This window comes from Xenopus tropicalis, chromosome 4 (assembly GCF_000004195.4).
Source record: "Xenopus tropicalis strain Nigerian chromosome 4, UCB_Xtro_10.0, whole genome shotgun sequence".
Classification (NCBI taxonomy): domain Eukaryota; kingdom Metazoa; phylum Chordata; class Amphibia; order Anura; family Pipidae; genus Xenopus; species Xenopus tropicalis.
This window is the reverse complement of record NC_030680.2, coordinates 15,896,164-15,908,720: the sequence shown is the minus strand read 5'-3', so window position 1 is coordinate 15,908,720 and position 12,557 is coordinate 15,896,164. Positions and strand designations below refer to the sequence as shown.

Here is a 12,557-nt window from a genome sequence, read left to right as displayed (position 1 = left end):
ATAATATCTTGTTTGATCATATCTGATATGATCCATGCTGTCACGTACCTTAATATGGGAGCGTGTGTGAAGTGCCAGCCACCCATGGAAGCCTGTACTACTGCTACGTCTGATGTAGGAGCAGAGCTTTAGATGGAGCAGATAGGCAAGAGTTGAGGCAATAGAGACAGCTTGAGCAGCTCTCACAAGGGGCATCAGAGTCTGAGCCCAAAATAGTAGGCCAAGGTCAGGGCATGCAGCAAACAAGTGGAGAAGATAATCAGGCTGAATTCAGTATAGACAGAAACCAATGGGTCAGAACCAATACTGTACATGTAAACAAGCTGCCAGGATACTCAGTAACAGGGCTGGAACTAGGGGTATTTAGAAGAGGCACGTGCCTAGGGTACACCAGTAGGGGAGAGGTACATACTTCTACCTGCCTAACCCTAGTTCAGCTTCCTGTAACCCCACTGATGGCTGTGGCAGCCGGCTGAGGATACAGTAGGATTTGCACTCAGTGGTGAGGAACACAGGGCACCCTTGCCATTAGGCCTGGCACTGCTCAGGAGCAACCAGCCGGCCCGGCAAACACCAAACAAAGAACTGCAGCCTCCTGAAAAATGCAAAGCATCTGTGGTTGTAAACTGCCTGGGTTTGAACCAGAAAGCCTGGTTTTTCAATGGTTATTAGGGTTGTATCCCCACACTCAATATAGCCTGCCCCCTTTGTCCACTTTTATTATCATCCAAACATTTATCATCCAACGCTAACATGTCAATTCGGGAGGCACATAGTAGTACATAGTGCGTGAGAGCATCCTTAGACAAACGGTGACAAACCTGCAGTACTCTGGTGCATACACACAGGACCATTAGCATACCAGGATCTCATAATTATACCCTCTACTCTGGGTCCTAAACACTATCCCTACAGTTTGCTGGGGATCTACCCACACAGCAACCTCCTTAGTGGAGAAGACGACACCTCTTACTGGTTCATGTTGTCTTTGTCATTGCCCTGGATTGTGATATAAACCCTGCCGTTAACTAGCAGCCTTTATTCAGGGGGTCCCTTTTCAGACTTCCACTAAGGTGTCTGACCTACCTTAATCTTATGGCTCTACTTACTAAGGCCTCTTGCCTTAGGCCCTCCAGCACATCCACCCTTTTCTTTTGAGTTTAGTCCAAAGCTGAAGAACTATGACATCCCTTTCTTGTTATGGATTAGGGATCTCCCGTAACATTTTTAGGCAATGTAATATCACTCCCGCAGGGCATAGGATAAACTTACACAATAGGCAAAAATTTAACTCCTTCACATCCCAAACAGAATTATATACAAACTTTTATAATAAAATAATATGTTTCAGGGGTCTAGTTTAGAATGGCCTCTTAATTCTGCAGCTCCTACAGGTACCAAAAGCAACTACCAAAATACTTTAACTTGGTGGAGAACAAGTAAAACAAAGCTACTGTAGATGAATTGGCTGATGTTGTTCCCCCTTCCTTGTCCCGGTAGGCCTTGGATAGATTCTACTTTTGCCCATTTATTAAAGCGGCCAATCTGGGAGTTGAACCTCAGCTAAGCCACACCAGTATAAGGCTGCCATCTTGGCCTAGTTTCATGCTGACCCACAGCCATACTCTGTTCTCAAATGGTATTGGCCTTGCTACTACAGCAGCTGCTGCAGAACAAGAGACAATTTTGAGGTGTATAGTCTGGAATGTGTCCTTATCCAGAGATTTTCAGTCTTCACATGGGCCTTCTATAGAGTGAAACACATATTATAATGTCTTTTCTCATTGGGGAAGTGTAACATAACTACAACACCTGAATGACTGTTAGGCCAGGCAGATACAAATGGAATGGGCCAACTGGGCAGCACAGAGCCCTGTGGCCCTGTGGCCATTCTTGTTCCTGCTGTAAGGCAAGCAGGTTCGGACTGGGACAGCGGGCACTGGGAAAAAAAACCTGATGGGCTCGGCCCTCGTTGACCCAGACCCAATCCCCACTGGTGCCCCAACCCCCCTGCCCTGATCGTTTAGTAAAATATTTGGGCACTAGGGGGGGTAAGGGGGTTGGCCCCTGGGGAAGCAGCCCCGGTGAGCTCTGCACAACGCAGTCTGACCCTGAAGGCAAAGCCCATGGTCCCCTAGTTACGCCACTGTACTCTGCATTGTATCCGTCTGTTCCTTGCTATACACTGTACTGCTGGTTCTGACTCTAGATACAATGCAGCAGAAGCCGGCAAGTAACAGACCTGTGAGAAAGCAATGCAAGGCATTGTACTTGGCTGGAGGAGAATTGTCCTCTGCTCTTGTACCAATGCCTAAGCCAGTAGTTCAAGGGGCAAACTAATAAATAACCCACTGAAAAGTTTTAAATAACAAATATAGCAAAATCTGCTTAGAATGACATTTTATTTTATTTGGCAAAATTAGATTTGTGGATTTACATTCCCTTTAAACATCCGCGTCTCTATCACAAAAAAAAACTGTGATGTCATTGGGTGTTATTGTTGGGCACCTACAATGCAGATCCGCTCACTCACAATGATACACTGATGCATTTATATAGCAGATATAAAAGGATTTCTGTTCAGCACTTCTGCTTTATTCTGCTATGTACTACAATACATGGCCTTCTACCATGGCAACGGGCGTATGCACTTTATCTGCTAATATATCTACCCCGCTACGCCGTTTTAATAAAGGTTACAGTCATATGTTGCCAATGGTATAACAGTATAACCAGGGGTTCATTTATTCTAGAGTTAATGACACTTCTTTATCACAAATTTGCACCTGGGCAGTAACCCATAGCAACCAATCAGTGATAAGATTTTTTCTGCCAGCTTCAGGTTGAACACTAAAAGCGATCATCTGATTGGTTGCCATGAGTTACAGCCTAGGAACAAATCTGCCCAGTGTTAATAAATGACCCCCCACTGTTTCTTAATCCCACCCCTTTACCCACCTCATCCTCATCATGTTGGATTGTGCTTTGATTTAAATCATTTAGTGGTAATTTACTAACAATAGACAACTTTGCACCTGGACAGTAACCAATGGCAGCCAATCAGTGATTAACAATACAGTCACGTTTTTGATTGGTTGCCATGGGTTACTGCACAGGTACAGATTTGCCCAGGGTCCAGTTACCCCCTACAGTGTTGGAAAATGCATTTAAAGGAACAGTAACACCAAAAAATGAAAGTGTATTAAAATTATTAGTAGATTATGCACTATTACACTGTATTGGTAAAAGTTGTGTGTTTATATAATCAAAACTTCTGTGTAGCCACGGGGGCAGCCGCTCAAGCTGGAAAAAAAGGCACAGGTTATATAGCAGATAACAGATAAGCTCTTTAGATTCCTATTGTATCCTACAGAACTTATATGCAACCTGTACCTTTTTTCCAGCTTGAATGGCTGCCCCCGTGGCTACGAGCAACTTTGATTATATAAAGTATAGTAGGGTTTCCAAAGCAGACATACCTGTACAAACTGTACTTTGAAATATTTTTATTTTTTGGTGCTACTGTTCCTTTAAAACTGCTTTAGATACTACATTGTTATAAAGGGGAAATGTAATGTAATTAATTAGAAAATGTCAGTGGTTTCAAAGATATTTGTAAATATAATTGCTATTGAAAGCAGTATCCATCTGTCCCTTTCTGTTTTCTGGTCCTGACTCTTGAAACAATGTAGCAAGGAGTGATTTCTCTTCTTGGTCTTTGAATCAGCTGGCGTCTGTTAGGTAGGCTACTGACTAGGTAACTGGATCCTCCACCCAGTCCAACTGGACTGCCAGGGTACCAGGAAGTATCCCAGCAGGCCCTATTGCAGGGCAATTTCCATTATATCTGTTATATACACTACAGGGCCATGTGTTATATTACACAGGTACCATTTAGCAGAATTTATACCTCTAATAGTGGGTTTCAGTGTGTTTGCTTCTGGGCCCCATATGTGATCTGCCCCATACATACCAAGAGCCAGCCTTGCTGTGCTGCTCTGCATTTGCCCAACAGGTACAGAGAAAGGGAATTGATTCTAGGAGCCCAGTTAATGTGATTCAGGAGAGGGCAGGGGGGCCTGTGAATGGGGTGCTACCGGTTAGAAAGAGGTGGGGGGTTGTACCCTTTTATGGGCTAAATTGTTCTATTTGCACTCAAGCCCTTGCCTACTGTAGATTGTAAGCTCTTTTGGGCAGGGCTCTCTTCACCTCTTGTATCGATTATTGATTGCTTTATATGTTACTCTGTATGTCCAATGTATGAAACCCACTTATTGTACAGCGCTGCGGAATATGTTGGCGCTTTATAAATAAATGTTAATAATAATAATACTGAGTAATCACAGAAGGGTCAGATAATATATTATGGGCACAGGGCATCATTTTCCCAAGGCTGACCCTAGCACCACTGAGCCAGTCCATCTCTACAGAGGGTAAAATCATGGGTAAAATAGACTTTTTGAGGCCCCATCATAACATAAAACTGGACGTTAGAACTGATTTGGGAATATTTAAAGCCTAAAACATGGGGGGGGGGGCAATTTGTTGAGCAGCTCCCATTAACCAAATTGGTAACCCAAGTACCGCTCTGATGGATACATGTACAGTACACAGGGTTGTAACTACAAGTGGTGCAGGGGGTGCAACCAAACCTAGGACCACACCCCCTTGGGGCCCACCAGAGCCGCGATAAAGCATATCACTGGGCAGGGAAAAGTTTTCGGTGCACACATTGGAGGCCCCAATTGCACATCCTGCACCCAGGCCCGGCTGTGGCTAGTTACACCACTGACAGCACCGAACTTTCTCCAGGGCTTGCCACCAGTCTGACTCGGCACAAAGCCTGCAAAGAAAAGATGGTGGGCACCCCAGGACCCAAGTTTTTTTTTTTTAAAGCACCAGGTAAGGTGTAATAAGAGGTACCTAACAAATTGTCACCCCAAGTGTTTTAGGCTTTAAATGCAAGCTATTGTACTTTACTGTCAATATCCCCCACTGTATTCATCATGGCTTGAACATGATCTTTAGTCAGCATGTAAGATATGCTCGCTGTGCAATCCAACCCATCACTTGAGCAAAACGCCAGCTTGTGAAACAGCGGCTCCCTCTGAAAATCTGCTTCCTGTGTGGCAATGGCTTAACGGCCTGCTGTCAGGGCTAGGCTTGCTCTACGCTTTGTGTTTTGGTGGCCCCCGGTGAGAGTCCGTTCCTATGTGATGGTCCCCTAAGCTTGAATGAACCCTGCATTGCTCTGAGCGGTCCATTTGTGCCCCATTATTCCCGAACCCCAAAAATCTACATTGTGCCTTGTCCACTTCCATTGTTATATAGCATTGAGTTTTTATTAACTAAAAATACTTTCTTCCATCTGTAAATATCATTTCTGAGCAGCTCAACATCCATCCTATTTGCATTGTTCCCTTAACTAAAAATACATTGCCCCCCTCTGTAAATATAACAAAAAAGAATAACTGCTGGCATGGGTATGATTCCGTTTTGCAGAATAGGTTGCCCAACACTTAGTTCTCCTTTTCTTGTTTTTAATCTGAGATACAGAGCTGTGTTTATAGAGAGGAGAATGACCCAGGGGCCGGGCTAAGCTGCCCATTGCTTTAACTCTTTCCTGTGTTTCTCATTTACATTCCCAGCTGCCACAAAGCGCTGAAAACCAGGGCAAATTACATCTATGGCAACCCAGTGTAGGTCTTTGCACCTAATGCTGGTGATGCAAAGATTTGAGGCAATAGGCAATAGCATGCAAGCTGATCAACGGATGGGCCTGTATTTGGTAAAGACATAGGCAACCAACTGCAAGACTTGGTACCTATGGACACAAAGTGCTAAGGGAGCCCTGTACTTATTAATGCTCATTTATTAATGCCCGGCACAGCTCTAAGTGCAATAGTGGCTGCAGAATGGCACCCAATATGCTTGCTTCTACTTGCAGGGCCATATTTTCTATATATGGGTACCCATGGGCCCATGCCTAGGGCAGCAGCTTTGGTGGGGCAGACTGTTGGTACACATATATATATATATACATATAAATATATATATATGTGTTTTTACAAAAACACTTCAAAGTCCTCAGCTTATTGCCAGCTTGTTGTAAAAATCCAGTGGTGAATCCAGTAGTGAAACCCTCTCTGATTTGATCAGCACGTTTTAGCATGTACAAATCAGATAGGCGGTGCCAGGCCAAGCTGGCCGGTTGCCCTAGGCAACCTAGCCGGATTCATTGCCCAACGCCGCCACCCCCCCCCCCCCAGTGTGAGCGTGCATGCATGCTTGCACATGAGCACTGATGACCAGGGGGTGGATAAATTGAAGAGTCAGCAGTAGGTGAACAAGGAACCAGACTAGGGGTGCAGAAGAGATATATGTCCCCCATCATTGTGCCCTAGGCACATGCAAAAACAGCCCCCTCCAGCGTAATAAATAGTGACTGCCAGTCCAGGCCTGCACCTACAGTGTAGTTGCTTAACATCACAAGTTAAATCACATGCATATGAAGACTGTGTAACTGCACACTTGTGTGTCACTTTTTTTGCAGTAGCAAAAGGGCAGTGGCCATATTATTGTACCGGCAACACAAAGGCAGAGCCCATATTACTGTACCGGCAACACAAAGGCAGAGCCCATATTATGTACCGGCAACACAAAAGCAGAGCCCATATTACTGTACCGGCAACACAAAGGCAGAGCCCATATTACTGTACCGGCAACACAAAGGCAGAGCCCATATTACTGTACCGGCAACACAAAGGCAGAGCCCATACTACTGTACCGGCAACACAAAGGCAGAGCCCATATTACTGTACCGGCAACACAAAGGCAGAGCCCATATTACTGTACCGGCAACACAAAGGCAGAGCCCATATTACTGTACTGGCAACACAAAGGCAGAGCCCATACTACTGTACCGGCAACACAAAGGCAGAGCCCATACTACTGTACCGGCAACACAAAGGCAGAGCCCATACTACTGTACCGGCAACACAAAGGCAGAGCCCATACTACTGTACCGGCAACACAAAGGCAGAGCCCATATTACTGTACTGGCAACACAAAGTAAGAGCCCATATTACTGTACCGGCAACACAAAGGCAGAGCCCATATTACTGTACCGGCAACACAAAGGCAGAGCCCATATTACTGTACCGGCAACACAAAGGCAGAGCCCATATTACTGTACCGGCAACACAAAGGCAGAGCCCATATTACTGTACCGGCAACACAAAGGCAGAGCCCATATTACTGTACCGGCAACACAAAGGCAGAGCCCATACTACTGTACCGGCAACACAAAGGCAGAGCCCATATTACTGTACCGGCAACACAAAGGCAGAGCCCATACTACTGTACCGGCAACACAAAGTAAGAGCCCATATTACTGTACCGGCAACACAAAGGCAGAGCCCATATTACTGTACCGGCAACACAAAGGCAGAGCCCATATTACTGTACCGGCAACACAAAGGCAGAGCCCATATTACTGTACCGGCAACACAAAGTAAGAGCCCATATTACTGTACCGGCAACACAAAGGCAGAGCCCATATTACTGTACCGGCAACACAAAGGCAGAGCCCATATTACTGTACCGGCAACACAAAGGCAGAGCCCATATTACTGTACCGGCAACACAAAGTAAGAGCCCATATTACTGTACCGGCAACACAAAGGCAGAGCCCATATTACTGTACCGGCAACACAAAGGCAGAGCCCATATTACTGTACCGGCAACACAAAGGCAGAGCCCATATTACTGTACCGGCAACACAAAGGCAGAGCCCATATTACTGTACCGGAAACACAAAGGCAGAGCCCATATTACTGTACCGGCAACACAAAGGCAGAGCCCATATTACTGTACCGGAAACACAAAGGCAGAGCCCATATTACTGTACCGGCAACACAAAGTAAGAGCCCATATTGGTGTATCAGCAACACAAAGGCAGAGCCCAAAACTGCCCCCCATACTCAAGGTAAGGCCTTACCAGGGACCTATAAAGAGGCAAAATGATGTTTCATCCCTTGAGTCAATGCCCTTTTTTATACAAGACAGCACTTTATTTGCTTTAGTAGCCACAGAATGACACTGCCTGGAGCTGCACAGTGTGTTATCCATAAAACCCCCCAAACCATTCTAAATTAATGGTGTTGTTGTAGAGTTGTAGACAGTGCTATTGTGAGACTGCAATTGGTCTTCATTTTTTTATTTGAGTTTTTATTAATTATTTAGCTTCTTGTTCAGCAGCTGTCCAGGTTGGAATTTCAGCAGCTATCTCTTTGCTAGGGTCCAGCTTAATATAGCAACTTGGCGGTGGTTTTAAAAAGAGACAGATGTATGAATAGAGGAGGGCCTAGATAGAAGGATAAGTAATAATAAGTAACAATAAAAATGAAACTGTAGCCTCACAGAGGAATCGTTTTTTGGGTTCCGGGGTCGGCGACCCCCATTTGAAAGCTGGAAAGAGGCAGGAGAAAAAGGCAAATAATTCAAAAACTATGAAAAATAATGAAGACCAACTGAAACATTGCTACGAATAGGCAATAGAGTGGCAAACAATGAGTAAAGTAGTATTGCTGGGTAAGCAGATGATACAGAGACATATACAAGATGGTTGCTGGGTAGGGAGGGGGTACAGGGTGCAGAATAGGATTGACTCGTGCTGGGAAGCAATGTGCCCTACTATATATGGTGGTAGACTGATGTTTAGCAAAGTCGAAAAATACCGAAATCCTTACAAGGATTCTCTAACACAAAGAACCACAATCTTTTTATTTAAAAATAACACTCCCAAAAAAGAATTCTGTGAATTGGAGGAGATTGGGCAGGAGTTGGGGGGAAGCAGGGGGCATTTTTGACTCATTCTGAATGCTGGTTATGCAACCGACAGGGAGAGAAAAGGGAAGTGGTGTCCGCTCACAGCTTTGTAACCACTGGAAGGATTTAAACATGGAATTTTACTCTTACTCATCACATATTTTTTATATATTTTTTAATTTTTTTTGAAAATGTGAATCATAAAGTTACTGCCAGAAAATGTCGGCCTGGGAGTTACTTCCTCTCTTGCACCTGCCTTGGGGAGAGACACTGGGGCTCATTTATAAACTCCGGACGAATTTGCACCTGGGCAGTAATCCATTTCAACCAATCAGTGATTAGCGTTTTTGAGTAAGCTGCAAGTAGAGCAATAAAATAAAACATCTGATGGGTTGCCATTGGTAACTGCCCAGGTGCAAATTAGCCCAGTGTTTATACCCACTAGTGAGTCGTTTGTGGATAACCCATTCGTTGCTGGAGGGTGTTGGAAGCGTCGTTCTGGGGCCCACCGGGAGTAGCGAGGACGCCGCCCGGGTAGCCTAGGGCACCTGGCTGGCTTGGTCTGGCACTGCCACTTCGGTGGCCCCACAACCCATTTGGAACTTACAGGTGCACCTTCTCCACCCCTACGCACGCCGTGTTGCACGCCATGTTCTTAGGGGTGAGGGTGTAGGGGCAAAGTTGCTGCCAGGGATTGAGCCCGGGTCGGAGGGGCCCATAAGGACCAGGGCCCACCAGGTTTTTTCCGGTGTCCCACTGGCCCAGTCCGACCCTGCTTGGATCCTGATTGATGAACATAGATCATAGAGTTAACTGCAAAATGTTAAATCCTACACAACCATGTGGTTAATTTTAAATGTGATTCAGATATACCTATGAGTAAGTGCGGTTTACGATTTACAATAGGGTTCTGGGGGGGGCTTATCATCTCTGGGGCTTTTTCGTCCCATGACCAACCCAGACAGCTGCCTCTTGCTACGGTGCATCACACACAGCCATGGAAGTGACTCACATGCAGATGCCTCCATAGCATTGGCTTTATATAGTGTGGGCGCTTCGGAAAAGTGCAACCTAAATGCTATCTTGGTAAAAATGTCCCCTGTAAAAGTATGTGCCATGCTGCTCACTCCAGCAGTCCTGCCCTTTCAGCGCCCCTGGGGTTCCCCCCATTGTGCCCCTCTGTACCCTTTCATTCTCTGTTTTCCACTCTTCCATGTCCCCCCATTGCTCTTATGCCCTCTGCTCCCTCTGTGCAGTTTTACTTATTTACTGCATCCGCCATACTATCATATCTGCCTTTGGCTCCATGGCTTCCCTTTCCAATCTGACTGCTTTATGCCCCTCTGATCCCTTTTCCTAATGTAGTATTTCTTGCTTGCACTGTGATAGTTGCCCTCTGCCTAGTAGCTAGCCTTGGGCACCTCTGCACCCCACTTAGTCTGCACTGTGTTGCCCATCCCCTTGAGTCTGTCTGTCCTGCTCTCCCTGTGCTACACTGTCTGTGTGTCCTTCTCTCCCTGTGCTACACTGTCTGTGTGTCCTGCTCTCCCTGTGCTACACTGTCTGTGTGTCCTGCTCTCCCTGTGCTACACTGTCTGTTTATCCTGCTCTCCTTGTGCTACACTGTCTGTGTGTCCTTCTCTCCCTGTGCTACACTGTCTGTGTGTCCTTCTCTCCCTGTGCTACACTGTCTGTGTGTCCTTCTCTCCCTGTGCTACACTGTCTGTGTGTCCTTCTCTCCCTGTGTTACACTGTCTGTGTGTCCTTCTCTCCCTGTGCTACACTGTCTGTGTGTCCTTCTCTCCCTGTGTTACACTGTCTGTGTGTCCTTCTCTCCCTGTGCTACACTGTCTGTGTGTCCTTCTCTTCCTGTGCTACACTGTCTGTGTGTCCTTCTCTCCCTGTGCTACACTGTCTGTGTGTCCTTCTCTCCCTGTGTTACACTGTCTGTGTGTCCTTCTCTCCCTGTGCTACACTGTCTGTGTGTCCTTCTCTCCCTGTGCTACACTGTCTGTGTGTCCTTCTCTCCCTGTGTTACACTGTCTGTGTGTCCTTTTCTCCCTGTGCTACACTGTCTGTGTGTCCTTCTCTTCCTGTGCTACACTGTCTGTGTGTCCTGCTCTCCTTGTGCTACACTGTCTGTGTCCTTCTCCCCTGTGCTACACTGTCTGTGTGTCCTTCTCTCCCTTTGCTACACTGTCTGTGTGTAGCTACCCGACCACCTATTTATCCTGCACCCCTTTATATCCTTACATTTGCTTTGGGGCAGTTACACTGGAGCCCCAGTAGGTGCTGCTCTCCTTGTACCATAGTGCCTGAGCCTCCCTCCCTGTGGACTGGGGTGGGGGGTAAATTTTGGTTGTAAGTTGAAATTATTGTCCGGCATGTCGGTCTGAGTTATGTTATGTTCTTTCTTGTGAAGTTTTTAATAAAAACACATAAAAACCCTGTGGTTTAAATGCTGCCGGAGGCCACAAGGTGTGTGACAGTGCTGCTGTAACTCCGTCTATGGTGGTGACTGTGGGATTTGAGGCTATGAGAGGAAGCTGCTAGTAGGAGATAAGGTGTATGGGGACCTGAACAGATAAACCCTCAGACACAAGGACAAGTAATTGGTTGCACGACTCAGAATACACAGATGCCCTGCCAAACAGACTCCGCTGAATCGTAATAGGAATAGTAAAGGCTACACTAAAGCTTTATATTACACTAAAGCTTTATATTACACTAAAGCTCCCATGCACTCATCACACAGATAAATCATTCTTACTGTTCCCTGGCCCAGTTGGAGGCAGCGACTGTTTATGCCAGAAATGCCCCCTACGTTCGAATCCCACATGCCAAAGCTGCCTGTAAATAACAAGGTCCAACAAAAAAAGGGGTATATCCCCCTGGCTCTGCACCCACAAGGGCGGCCACGACCGTGGTAGGGCCACATATTCCCCTGCATGTCTCTGGAAAACTCACCCCAGTCATGGGAAATTTTAGTGACTCCCCTAGAACATGGGCTATTGTCACCCCGAGTGCCGACTGCGGGATGTGTCACATTCTTGCTGGAAGTGGCAGTTTTCTGCCCCAAAACTATGGCCATATAAACATTTATAGGAAGAGGAAAGTAAAGGGGAAATGATTACTAAGAATGATGCCTGCTTCTATCTGGTGGCAATAGCCAACCAGGGGCAGGTGCAGTTGAATCCTTATGGGCCGGTATGAAGCCAGTATGGTGTAGGGACAGGTCCAGTCCCACTGTGCTTGTTATCATTAGGTATGTGGGGGCGGTATTTGGGTGTGTGGGTGGCACATCTCAGGAGAGGGGTAGGGCGACTCCTGCATGGGACCAAAGTAGTGTTAAATTGCATTTGATCAAGTTTTTAAGTTTTTCACCTATGTTATAGAATGGCCTATTCTTAGCAACTTTCCAGTTGGTCTTTATTTTTTGTATTATTTGAATTATTTGCCTTCATTTTCTGCCTCCTTTCAGCTTTCAAAAGGGGGTCACTGACCCCAGAATGCTCTGCAAGGCTACAAGGGGAGATTTGTGATATAGAAGGGGTGGGGTGATGATGAAAGAGGGGGAACTATCTCTCAAACAGGATCAGGGAAAGAGAAAGGGTAAGTTTTAGGTGGATTCTGGGTGGTTTGGGGCTTTAGGGGAGGGGCCAGAGGCTGAACTGTATGAATTGGAAAGCAGGGCTGTTGATTTCTATAACATGGTGTATGCTGTTTGG

The 12,557-nt window shown here is 46.0% G+C and overlaps 1 protein-coding gene across 2 annotated transcripts in view; it reads left to right on the top strand.

Moving 5' to 3' along the window:
- The window catches only part of spi1 (Spi-1 proto-oncogene), a 43,814-nt gene that overhangs the window by 4,806 nt on the left and 26,451 nt on the right, over positions 1–12,557 (top strand). The window lies entirely within an intron of this gene.